Source organism: Sinocyclocheilus anshuiensis, unplaced genomic scaffold, assembly GCF_001515605.1.
Source record: "Sinocyclocheilus anshuiensis isolate Anshui unplaced genomic scaffold, SAMN03320099.WGS_v1.1 scaffold80, whole genome shotgun sequence".
NCBI classification, from domain to species: Eukaryota; Metazoa; Chordata; class Actinopteri; order Cypriniformes; family Cyprinidae; genus Sinocyclocheilus; species Sinocyclocheilus anshuiensis.
This window is the reverse complement of record NW_015554102.1, coordinates 2,556,656-2,568,245: the sequence shown is the minus strand read 5'-3', so window position 1 is coordinate 2,568,245 and position 11,590 is coordinate 2,556,656. Positions and strand designations below refer to the sequence as shown.

Sequence of the window (11,590 nt, the reverse complement as noted above, 5' to 3'; positions counted from 1 at the left end):
ATTTATTTATATATGTGTGTGTGTGTGTGTATGGTCCTAGAATCTGATTGGCTGATGAGAGCCGTTTATATATATTAATTCATGAAATCATGAAAGAACATTTCTCATATCGTGGTCATATATCACAAACCCCCCATGAGAACCATTGAACCATGAGAAATCTGGTCACCCTAGTTATGGTGGACGCCCAAATCCATTATAACTTTCAAAATAATACTGTTCTTGTGTCAACGTAGTTTTTTAGGCAAGAATGTACTTGTTTAGACTTCAAATATGCATTTTGTTAATAAAGATAATGTCTATTTGAAAATTTGCTTCTATGTTTTCAGAGATGTGAGCTCCAGGGTGTCATCAGCCGTTCAGTGCTCATGAACCTACCGAGCGTGCCTCACCTCGGCCAGATCTTCTGGAATTTGCCGCTGGCTCTGATGTCTCTATAGTGGTTAAACATGAGATGTAAATATATTAAAATAGATAAAAAATTGACCCAGAAATCACTGCTTGTGATTTAGAGCTTATGGGGCCATGTGCCTGGGAAAAGCTGGAGGTGGCAAATCACTCCAAGCTGCTGCAAAGCCCCGTCACGCTGCTCATTGTTATAACTTGGAAGATCTCGCTGGAGTCCAGGGCTGTGACTGCTGCCTCTTTTAGATCAGTTTCCATCAGGCACTGATCCTGGGCTCCTGTATATGACATCATCAGCTGGCCGGTGATGTATGTGAGTGATGTCAGCACAGCAGGCACTCGCATACTTGGGATTTGTATGTCCATACATTCTCTTTATTGGAGATCCATGATTAAATCAGCTTAAATCCAGATTTTTTATTAGCACTTAGAAGTACTACACAACACATGTGTGTACGCCACAGCTTTGCTCTCGGCTGTTTTGCTTTAAGGCAAAAGTTTTGACACTAGGCAACTCGCTTAATCCCTTTCCACAAACTCACGCGCGTACAAAAACACAAACACTGGTCCAGGCTCTGCCAGCTGTCACTGGTTCAAATTTACATTCAAAGTGCATCTAGGGGCTTGTCCAGGAATGTACTACATGTCCAAACTGCAAGATGACATAGAGAGAGTGAGAGAGAACTGTAGATTGCATAGAAAAGTTGGTAAATGAGAGCAGAGAGTAAAAAAAAGGAACTGGAGATTTTATCTCTCTGTATGTTCATGTAGATGTGTATCATGACTCTGTAGACATCAGATTGGCATCATAGCCACTGTGTTAGTGTTAGACAAGAGCAAAGAGCAAAGAATTATTGGTCTGAAAGCTGCAAATGCACATTTATGATATTGGGTGCTCTTGTGAAGGACTACAAAAACCAACAAATAATTTATATCATATTTTCAAAGCGTCCTCACTTTTGAACCTGATTTCAAAAATCCTCTGATGTTTTACTGTGTTTCACTGGCTCTCGTTGAAACTCACACTCTGTGCAAGATCAGATTTGTCTTACGTCTCCTCTCCTTCACATATTCAACAGCATCAGTCACTCAGGTGTTCTTACATGTTGGTTCTGGCACTGATTTGAGGGGAAAGAGTAGGAAGCACAGACTTTAATTCACTCCAATACACACACACACAGAGCACTGCTATACATCTAACCTAACAGGATAGACAGACAGACAGACAGCTATAGATAGATAGATATAGCATTTGCATGTCTACATCACTCAAGTAAACTGTTAAGCGACATATTTGCTGTTTTAAATCTTGAGTGGAACTTCACAGGTGTAAACTGTTATACTTTCATGTTAGCATGCATTATGTATCAGTCATCCTCTACCGGAATGGCCAGCATATGAATTATGGATGTTCAAACGCAATCTATGACGTCCATTAAATCCAACTCCAACGTGTCTGTTTTTTCCCCTTTTTTTGTGACTGACAAAATGTCAGGCTTCTGTATCTCTCTTTTTAAAAGACCAAATATATATATATATATATATATATATACATACAAAAAGGATATAAAACAATCAAATATTTACAGAACGTCATACAAACTGTAGGGTGATGTTGGAGTGCCACACTAGTACTTGACAATTATGAACAGATTTGATAGGTCTGAGTTTGCTAAAGTGAGCAGGACATGAAATTTTGCCTTTCATGTTAATTGTAACTTTTCAATTATAAGCTTTATGTATTTATAGGAAACTTAATTAAAATGAAGTAATGATGAATTGTAAGCTGATTATCTCTATAAAAATTGAATCTGCAAAATAACATTATTATTTTATGCAAAATTTATGAACTGTCATTTAAAGGATTGTGGTCCCTTTCTTTAAAACTGTTCATACTGTATAATACCAATCAAGTTCAAGCTTGTGTGTTACATTGTATGAATGCAGTAGCCATACATAAAAATATACTTACACACACAACCACCACACAAACTTATGTCAGTTACAATTTTTAAAATTTCAATTCATACTGCTCTAACACACAAATGTTCTACAGTATAAACTGTTCAAGCACCCATGCACACATTTAAATTAGAAGATAAAATAATCCTGACCGAACACACAATGAACCATCTGGAAAATGTGCATGCAGGCTATAATATTTCTGCTCTGGATGCACCCTAAATTCACCAAAGTCAATGTACCCAAATCCTCAAATAGTGCATAAACCCTAGTTAAATCATTTCATCTCCATAGTAGGCACAATTATTGGATTATATTTTCCTTCTCGACATTTATTGTGGTACATAAGGGTATAAAACAATCAAATATTTATATAACACAAATTGCAGGGTGATGTAAGGGTGATGTTGGAGTGCTTGTCAAATGTACCTGTAATATTACTGCAAAATGTAAACACTGTTGCTATGATTCGCAGGTTTGCACAAACTTGCATCTGTCTACTGTCATCCAATAAAATAAAATAAATCCTCTACATTTTTTATCATGACCAGTGAATTCCCTGTCATCTACCTGAGGCCAAAACACTCTCTTAAGACTTTAGGAAGTTTCAGATTGTTTTATCTCGAAAGTGAGAGAAATGCTGTATATTCACCTGATTCGCTGGTCTTGTGTTTTAGTCGGTCTGTTGCTGCTCCGTGTATTTGGTGTTTTGAGGCGCAGGTGAGATGTTATCGTTACATCTCTGTGAGCACAGCTCGTGGCTTACTGAATTTCTGAAATCCGTCCAAACCCTTCTCATAAAATCATAAGACCTTTTATAGCTCTAGCCTTTTGAATTCTCACTTTTGGGGCGTGTCAGTCAGTCCAAAAATCGGCGACAAAAGTTGCAGTTTGTGCACGTAATTCCTCATGATACTTCTAAGCTCTTATCTAGACAGTTGATGAGATAAAGGCAACAAAAGTCAAGATGTGTTTTGCAGTCTGCGTGACAATATCTCCAGCGTTTGCCACTTTGAATACAAAACAGAAGATGTGTTCGTCTTCTTGTCACGTAAGCTCCACGCTGCACGTCTCCTGTTGAAAGTCTGCGCGGTGGCAGGTGTTTGGTTTATTCCGCCGGTGAAGTGTCACGGTCCAGCCCCCTCAGCACTGCTCCCAACGAACCGCCTTTAACCCTGAAGAGGTCAGGAAAATGCAGATATGCAACACATAATAGTGGATAATGCCACATTAAATGTTGTTTACATTTAATGCATTTTTAACATATGTATAACATATGTATATATAGTCACACTAGTCCTATATGGGGTAATATATATAAACAGTGTTGGGGAAAGTTACCTTTAAAAGTAATGCATTACAATATTGCGTTACTTCCTGAAAAGTAACTAATTACGTTACTTAGTTGCTTTTTATTGAAAGTAATGCGTTACGTTACTTTTTAAATCTGTGCTGGGCTTGCTTGTTTGCTGCAGCTTTGAGTCATATTCTGAGTTGCTTTTAACTGTTTTTATTAATTTTGAGGAAAACTAAATCTGATTTATTTTTTTACATTTTTTTTGTGTGTGTGTCTGTGTGTGTGTGTTCAAAATTTCACACTAGTCCTATATGGGGTAAGCTGTCACAGTGATATCATATATAATAATGAAACACACAACTATTCATAAACCAGCAAAACATCCCAAAAAAAATCCAAAAGCCAACATCCAAATATATTATATATTATATAGGTACAGCGATCTGTCATGCCACATCAAAGACTGTCAAAACGCCATTTATTATTTGAATTTCCTGAGAAGAAGAAGAAAAAAAAAAAACTGTATTCGTGCGGTTCACATGCGTACCGAACCGAAAGACCCGTACCGAAACGGTTCGGTACGAATACATGTACCGTTACACCCCTAATATATATATATATATATATATATATATATATATGCAAAACCGTGTGTGTATGTGTGTGTGCTCTCCCTAATTGTTTTTATAATAACTTTATTGACCTAACTTCTTGAATCTTAATTTTAAAAATGTTTTAATCCTGTATAAATAACATTTATTTCATACCACTGTTCAAAATGTACAAAAGCGCCAGCAGTTCAGCACTGTTGACATGCTGACATTGATATGAAATCGATGTGGTCTATCCTGCCCGTCTGTCTCGCCTCATTAGATGTGCACATCACTAACTGCTGTAAACAGAGTGACAGACAGTTGTCAAGCCGTTGTGCAGGAGACCCACTGCAGTGCATTTGTGGCGGATCTGTTTGTCCCACCAGAAAGTGTCCTGAAATTCCCAAAGTTCTTTTGCGTCCGGCTGCGTGACTCAAGACGACGGTGGCGAAACACAACGGAGGGGGTGGGCTGGGTGAAAGGACGCTCTCTCGCACAAAAAAACTTGCGACTCGGTATTTTGGACACAAAAGGCCCTTGGTGTGTTCTTTCTAGGGCCTCCGACACTCTGGCATGCATTAGGACACCAGTGCTTAGACTAAATGTGTTGTACATTGCCTTTATATATAATTCAAGAGTCAGTGGAAGGGTGGGTAAAAAGTTTTACCATTTCCTTTTCAGCTGATTAAAAAGACGCTCTGCTTTTCATGACATCACACAATGTGCCCTTTTCTTATACTGCTGCGGATGTGGAGGTGGTTTCTTGTCTTTCTCTCTCTTTGTGGGAGGCATCCTTTATTCTCCTCTGAGAGGAAGTGACTCAAGTCGGCTTTAAGTTCAGGTTTCCGTGTGATTTTCACCCACAATGCAATAAGCCCCACCAGCTTCACTTTCTTCCATTCAGCCCCACATTCTCCCACGTCAGAGACACTTTACACAGTCGGCAGTTTTACGACCACATCTACGCAAACCACTGAATCACCTAAGACGCTTAATTGCCTAATAGATGAGCTTATTTGGTTTAAGTGCAGTAAAACCTCAACTTGATGAGAAAACACCACACTGGTGAAACAACATGTGGCATGTAACAGAAAAAGAACAAGTCAAATAGGTCATGTTTTGAATTGGTACGCACCCTTTTTTAAGTGAAAACACTTTCTTATATTCTAATTTACGTGTGACGTTTGTATCTTGCATGAACATGCTGCAATGGCAACTTAATAATAAGCAAACAGAACTATTCACGGCAAAACATGTAAAAGGCAACATATGATGATTATATGATTAAATATGATGACTGAATAATATATGGGAAAAGTTTTGTTTTATTATTTATAATTTTAACATTTTAGATTGGAGAATGAAAATGATTCGAAATTATATAACGAAAAAGATTCTAATTTTAGTTTTTTTGTTGGTTGACATATTTTCAGTTGCAAATTTGAGCAAACATGCTGAATTTTCATCTTAGCAATTGTGTTTACATTTTACATTACATATTTTCATTTAAGATGCATATTGTTAAAATACTACAATGCATTTTTCAATGCAAATTTATATAAAAAAACAACATGCAACATGCAGTGATATGAATTGAATTACATATATATATATATATATATATATTTTTTTTTTTTTTCATACCACTGTTCAAAAAATACAAAAACGGTGCAGCACAGTGTACATGGTATGAAATCTTTGTGGTCTATCCTGTCTGTCTGTCTCACCTCATTAGATGTGCACATAACTGTGCTACAAACGTTTTTTTGTTGTACGTTGTATTGTTAGACCCACTGTAGTGCATTTGTGGTGGATCTGTTTGTCCGGTCAGAAAGTGTCCTGAAATTCCCAAAGTTCTTTTGCGTCCGGCTGCGTGACTCAAGACGACGGTGGCGAAACACAACGGAGGGGGTGGGCTGGGTGAAAGGACGCTCTCTCGCACAAAAAAACTTGCGACTCGGTATTTTGGACACAAAAGGCCCTTGGTGTGTTCTTTCTAGGGCCTCCGACACTCTGGCATGCATTAGGACACCAGTGCTTAGACTAAATGTGTTGTACATTGCCTTTATATATAATTCAAGAGTCAGTGGAAGGGTGGGTAAAAAGTTTTACCATTTCCTTTTCAGCTGATTAAAAAGACGCTCTGCTTTTCATGACATCACACAATGTGCCCTTTTCTTATACTGCTGCGGATGTGGAGGTGGTTTCTTGTCTTTCTCTCTCTTTGTGGGAGGCATCCTTTATTCTCCTCTGAGAGGAAGTGACTCAAGTCGGCTTTAAGTTCAGGTTTCCGTGTGATTTTCACCCACAATGCAATAAGCCCCACCAGCTTCACTTTCTTCCATTCAGCCCCACATTCTCCCACGTCAGAGACACTTTACACAGTCGGCAGTTTTACGACCACATCTACGCAAACCACTGAATCACCTAAGACGCTTAATTGCCTAATAGATGAGCTTATTTGGTTTAAGTGCAGTAAAACCTCAACTTGATGAGAAAACACCACACTGGTGAAACAACATGTGGCATGTAACAGAAAAAGAACAAGTCAAATAGGTCATGTTTTGAATTGGTACGCACCCTTTTTTAAGTGAAAACACTTTCTTATATTCTAATTTACGTGTGACGTTTGTATCTTGCATGAACATGCTGCAATGGCAACTTAAAAGTTGATGGCCTACAGCTATATATTTCCCTTTGTTACTAACTTTGACAGACCTTTTGAGTGACCGTCTCATGTTTGTGAAAGCACAGAATTTGAACTCTATCCTTTGTGTGAAAGAGCACATGATTTATTCTACTTTAAACTTTCATTGATTTGATACAATGTGCATTGTAAAGATTGAAAAAGGCTGTATTTGAATTTTAAAGAGCTCAAATGCATTTGGTCTACAAAGAGCATCACGTTTCATCATACATGGTCAGGAAGTCAGCAGGGTTTTGTCTTTCTTTCTCTGCAGTGTATAAACGGGGATTTGCAGGCTCAAAGCAAGAGTTACAACAACAAATTTATCATCATGAGTACGTGGCGCTCATCAATCCAGGCAGCGCTTCTGTGAAACGCTGTAGGCTATGCGTAAGCGCAGGTTTTGAGTTGGGGAGGGATTCATTTTCTAAAGTAGACTAGTGGGTCAATGACATATAAGAGTTTCCACAATAAAGAGAAGAAAAATCTTTTATGAATGTACTTTCAAATATGGCCTTGATAAGTTCTTAAAATGTACTGTTTGTATTCATGTTGATTTTACATGGTTTATTCAGTATTTAAAAAAAAGAAGTTTTAAATATATTTTTTAAGGGTATTTTATTTGTTTGTTTGTTTTGTATGTATGTATGTATGTATATTTATATATTCATGTTTATTTATGTGTGTGAAATACATGCATCATGAATTATTAATTCACAAATATTAGATTTGTATAGTCACACCACATTTAACATCTCGAACTAAACTTGTCTTGTTATAAAAAGGTCAGATTATCTGATATTTTATTTAAGAGACCTGTTAACCTTGGCACACTGTTTTGAGGGTCCATAGGGGTCCTTTTCCACATATTTTGCCTGTTCATTGGACCCCATAATTTGGTGGACAAAAGGTTTTCAGATAATAAGCAGTGAAGTTGTTTTGTTAAAGTATTGCATCACCTGACATGTTTTACTTTATGATGCAAGAACATATTAAAATGAATTTTAATTCAGAAAACAGTATTGTGCTTATCCTATAAGAGGCATGCTAATATCATTAGTAAATATACTGTGCAGCATGATGGCGAATTTTTGTAGGCCAACCCATAAATTAGCATCACACTGGTTCCCTTGACAAAACAGGTTCCCTTGATTTTTCCATTGGCTCTTGGATTATCACCGGATGTGTTAAAATGCTAACTCGTTTCCAAGTTTTGGCCTACAAACCTGCCTCGTCCATGCAGCACACATGTATTTTCATGTCATTAATGTCATGTCATTGACCCTAGTACCCTCTAACTCCATTAAAACAACATATGTAATTTCCTCACAACAGGATAGATTCCCGCACGAGTCAGTATCCTAGGTAAACCTGGTGCTAGCCTCCAAAATGCAGAGAAAAGGAAAGTAAATCCATGGAAAAGTTGAAAAGCTGGAGGGGTGTGGGAGCGTAAAGTACATCTGTCTTAGGAGCTAAATCTGTCAGCACCTTAGCCGCAGCCCACGGGATGCCCAGGATGGATGAGCGTATAAGCGGCCTGCCTCATCAAAGATGGATGCGGTGCCATGAGATTTTGGGATGATAAAAGTCCCACTGAGGTGCCTTTCCTTTTTTTCCAGTACGCTCCAGTTTCATCTTGATTGCAAATGCAATCGCCCGAGGCGTGATGTTCTTTGAAGAAGCTGAGAAACACGCACACAGACTTTGTTTACTATAATCAAAAAGGAAGTGTTTTTGATGAAATAACAGAATGCAGAAATAAACAGAATTTAGATATGCATGTATACTCATGTCGCCACAGAGTGAGTCAAAACACATATTGGAAGGCAGACGGGTGGAAAGAGTGCAGGGGACGCCTGAAGGCTGCGACTCCTGCTGCTGCTGGTGATCTTTAAGATAAAAACCATTTATCTGCTTGCCAGGGCTGTCAGAAGTCTGCTAATTAGCTTTACCATTCATCTCTCTCTCTCTCCTTCCTTCCTTCTGTCTCTGCTCGCCAGGGCTGTCAGAGGCCCTGCTAATTAGCTTTCCAATTCATCTCTCTTTCCTTCTTTTTGTCTATCTCACACTCTTTCCATTCCCTCGCTCCCACCCTCTTCATCACACTCTGTCTCTGTCTCCTTCACTCGCTGACCTTCTTTCTTCTGTTCCGCCAGTTGCTTTTGACTATTTTAGTATAATTGATTGACCCGCAGTGCGTATTTAAATTACTTGACAGATTATTTTATATGACTTTAATATGATCTAATGTTATGGTTTGGTGTTATGGATGCTGTATTGGGATCTTTTTTTGAAATTGTAAAGGGTAAAGATGGTTTGAATCAAGATCTCTGTTCTTCACCTATTCCGCCTGACAAAAACAGTGAGTTATAACTTGCATGAGCAAGAGTCTCAAAGCTCCCATGGTCAACAACATGGAAATAATGTATATAATTAATTCATGAATTTAATGTAAAAGGTTTTGAGATTCACTGCGCCTACAGTAAACACACAAGAAGTGTACAAATGTGGCAGATATTCAGTAAAATATAATAATACAGTCAAAAATTTGCTTATTTAACTTTTTTTTTTACATTTGATATTTCAAAATATATTTGACATTTTAAAATGTAACAATAAAATTAATTAAATAAAATGTAAAAAAAAAATTCAATAACAAATGAAATAAAAACATAAGTGAATTTAATGTAAAAGGCTTTGAGATTTACTTCATCTGCATTAGAGTAAAAATGAGGGCAATATTCAGCAAAATACAAGAACACAGCTAAAATGTGCATAAAAACTAAAATAAAATATTTAACTTACAATATTGTTTTTTAATGTTGTATAATATTTTAAAATGTATAAAAAAATAATAGCAATTTAATTAAAATGTTAAAAAATGAAGGAAACAAATTAAATTAAATGAAAACATAATCCTAAACCTTTTAAATGTCAGCCCAATCTATTTATTTGAATACTGATTCTACAATTTTCTTCCAATCCAAACCACTTGAGCGTGAGACAGTAGCTTGTGCTCCCATGAGATCACGTATTTCCTTCAATCTTGATAAAGCTATAAAAACCTATAACAGTAGTATAGTACAGCTCTACTCCTGCTGCCTGCTTGGCTGCTTTGCATTTACAAACAGGGCAGGCCTTTGCTAGTGGAATATTTATAGCATTGCATTAAGCGTGAAATCAAAGGTTTTAAGTGTACCATTGCAACATCGGCACTCCTCTGTTGAGGCCTGCCCAAAAATGCCTGCCCTTCGGCTGTTTGCAGAGCTGTGCTGTTTCCATACGTATCCAAGCTTCATTACACATTGACCTCTCTTATGTCAAAATCCAAGCTACTGGTTAACATGCAGCTGGAGGTGACAAGGGCAAAGTAAAGTTTACCTCATGGATCACGTATTTCCACATTTTAAAGGAAATATGTCAAGAGATGTGTTTGACCTCTGAAGGTCAAATCTCAGATAATGCTGCTGCCAACTTGTAAGGACTGTTGAATTGATCATGAAAACATGGAATGCATCAGTTCACGTGATCAAGCACGGCACAGCTGTCTAAGCAAAGGCATGTGAATGGAGATAAGAGCATTTGACAATGACATCAGTCTACGCTGCACTAGGAGGCTTATCTCATCGCCTTTGCAGTCCCACAGACCCCCATATAACTAACCAAGAGCTTGTGTTGTCTGGAGGCGCTTCAAATGCAAAAGTCAAAACAAGCTCTCAATGGAAAAAAAGACTGGAATCCTAATATTTTGCACCAGAGCTATTGTTTCATTTTTAAAAACAAAGCATGAAAACCATAAAACGACTTTGTTCTTTTATCAGAAAAGCAGCTTAGAATTTCTTATTCAATGATTTTCTTTTCTATGCTGCCCTCTTGTGGGTAGACATGAGAAACAAAGAAAAAGCTGGAAAAAATGGTAGACTTTGTAAATAGTTAGGTGCACATTAATTTGATGTAATTTCTTATCATAGTCCCCTCAGATGAATTAATGTTGAAAAGATGAACACTAAGTCTGTAAACAGGAAAGAATAAAGCTGTTCATTTGATTCATTTCCTGAAGAAACAAAAGCCACATAAAACATTCTGAATGAAAAGACAAAAACTTTATTTGACATGGAAAACAAAAACAAAACAAAAACACGTATTTAAAAATTGTAGTTCTCTATAAAATTTAGCACACAAAATATAGCTTTTCTTTGATACTGTAGGTCAAATCTACCCTAATAATTCAATAACAAATTATAAACCCTTTTTAAGGGAAAGGATTATGTACAAACCACTGGCCTTGCAAGTAAAACAAGTACAATCCAGTATACTTACAATGAGTTAACAACTTTTCATTTTTAATCCAAACTTTTACAGGTCAACACTCAAAATCAATGAACTCAAAATCTTTTAACACAATTGCTTTATTACAGATACCTAGGAGAACATTTAGAATGGTTTCACGCTAATAACTGACCAAAGTTAAAACAATTATTCCAAAGGAGCAAAAAAAAAAAACACTATTAGAAATAAATGCAAAAGTGATATGAATATGAAAGACGCCATGAAAAAATGTGTACATATTAACTATTTTTACCATTTTATCTAAGCATTTAACTGGACACAAAAGTTTGAGTATTGAGTGCACACATCATGCTGTCA

At 36.9% G+C, this 11,590-nt stretch overlaps 1 protein-coding gene across 2 annotated transcripts in view; it reads right to left on the bottom strand.

Annotated features, from left to right (window-relative positions):
* The window catches only part of sema3ga (sema domain, immunoglobulin domain (Ig), short basic domain, secreted, (semaphorin) 3Ga), a 27,375-nt gene extending 23,944 nt beyond the window's left edge, over window positions 1–3,431 (bottom strand). The window contains exons 1-2 of one of the 2 annotated variants that reach the window (XM_016461991.1): window positions 3,020–3,431; window positions 1,430–1,523 (exon numbers count right to left, since the gene is read on the bottom strand). The gene's annotated coding sequence lies outside the window, so the exon portion shown is untranslated. The remainder of the gene's footprint in view (window positions 1–1,429; window positions 1,524–3,019) is intronic. The other variant, XM_016461988.1, reaches the window with a different exon arrangement.
* Window positions 3,432–11,590: the final 8,159 nt, after the last annotated feature.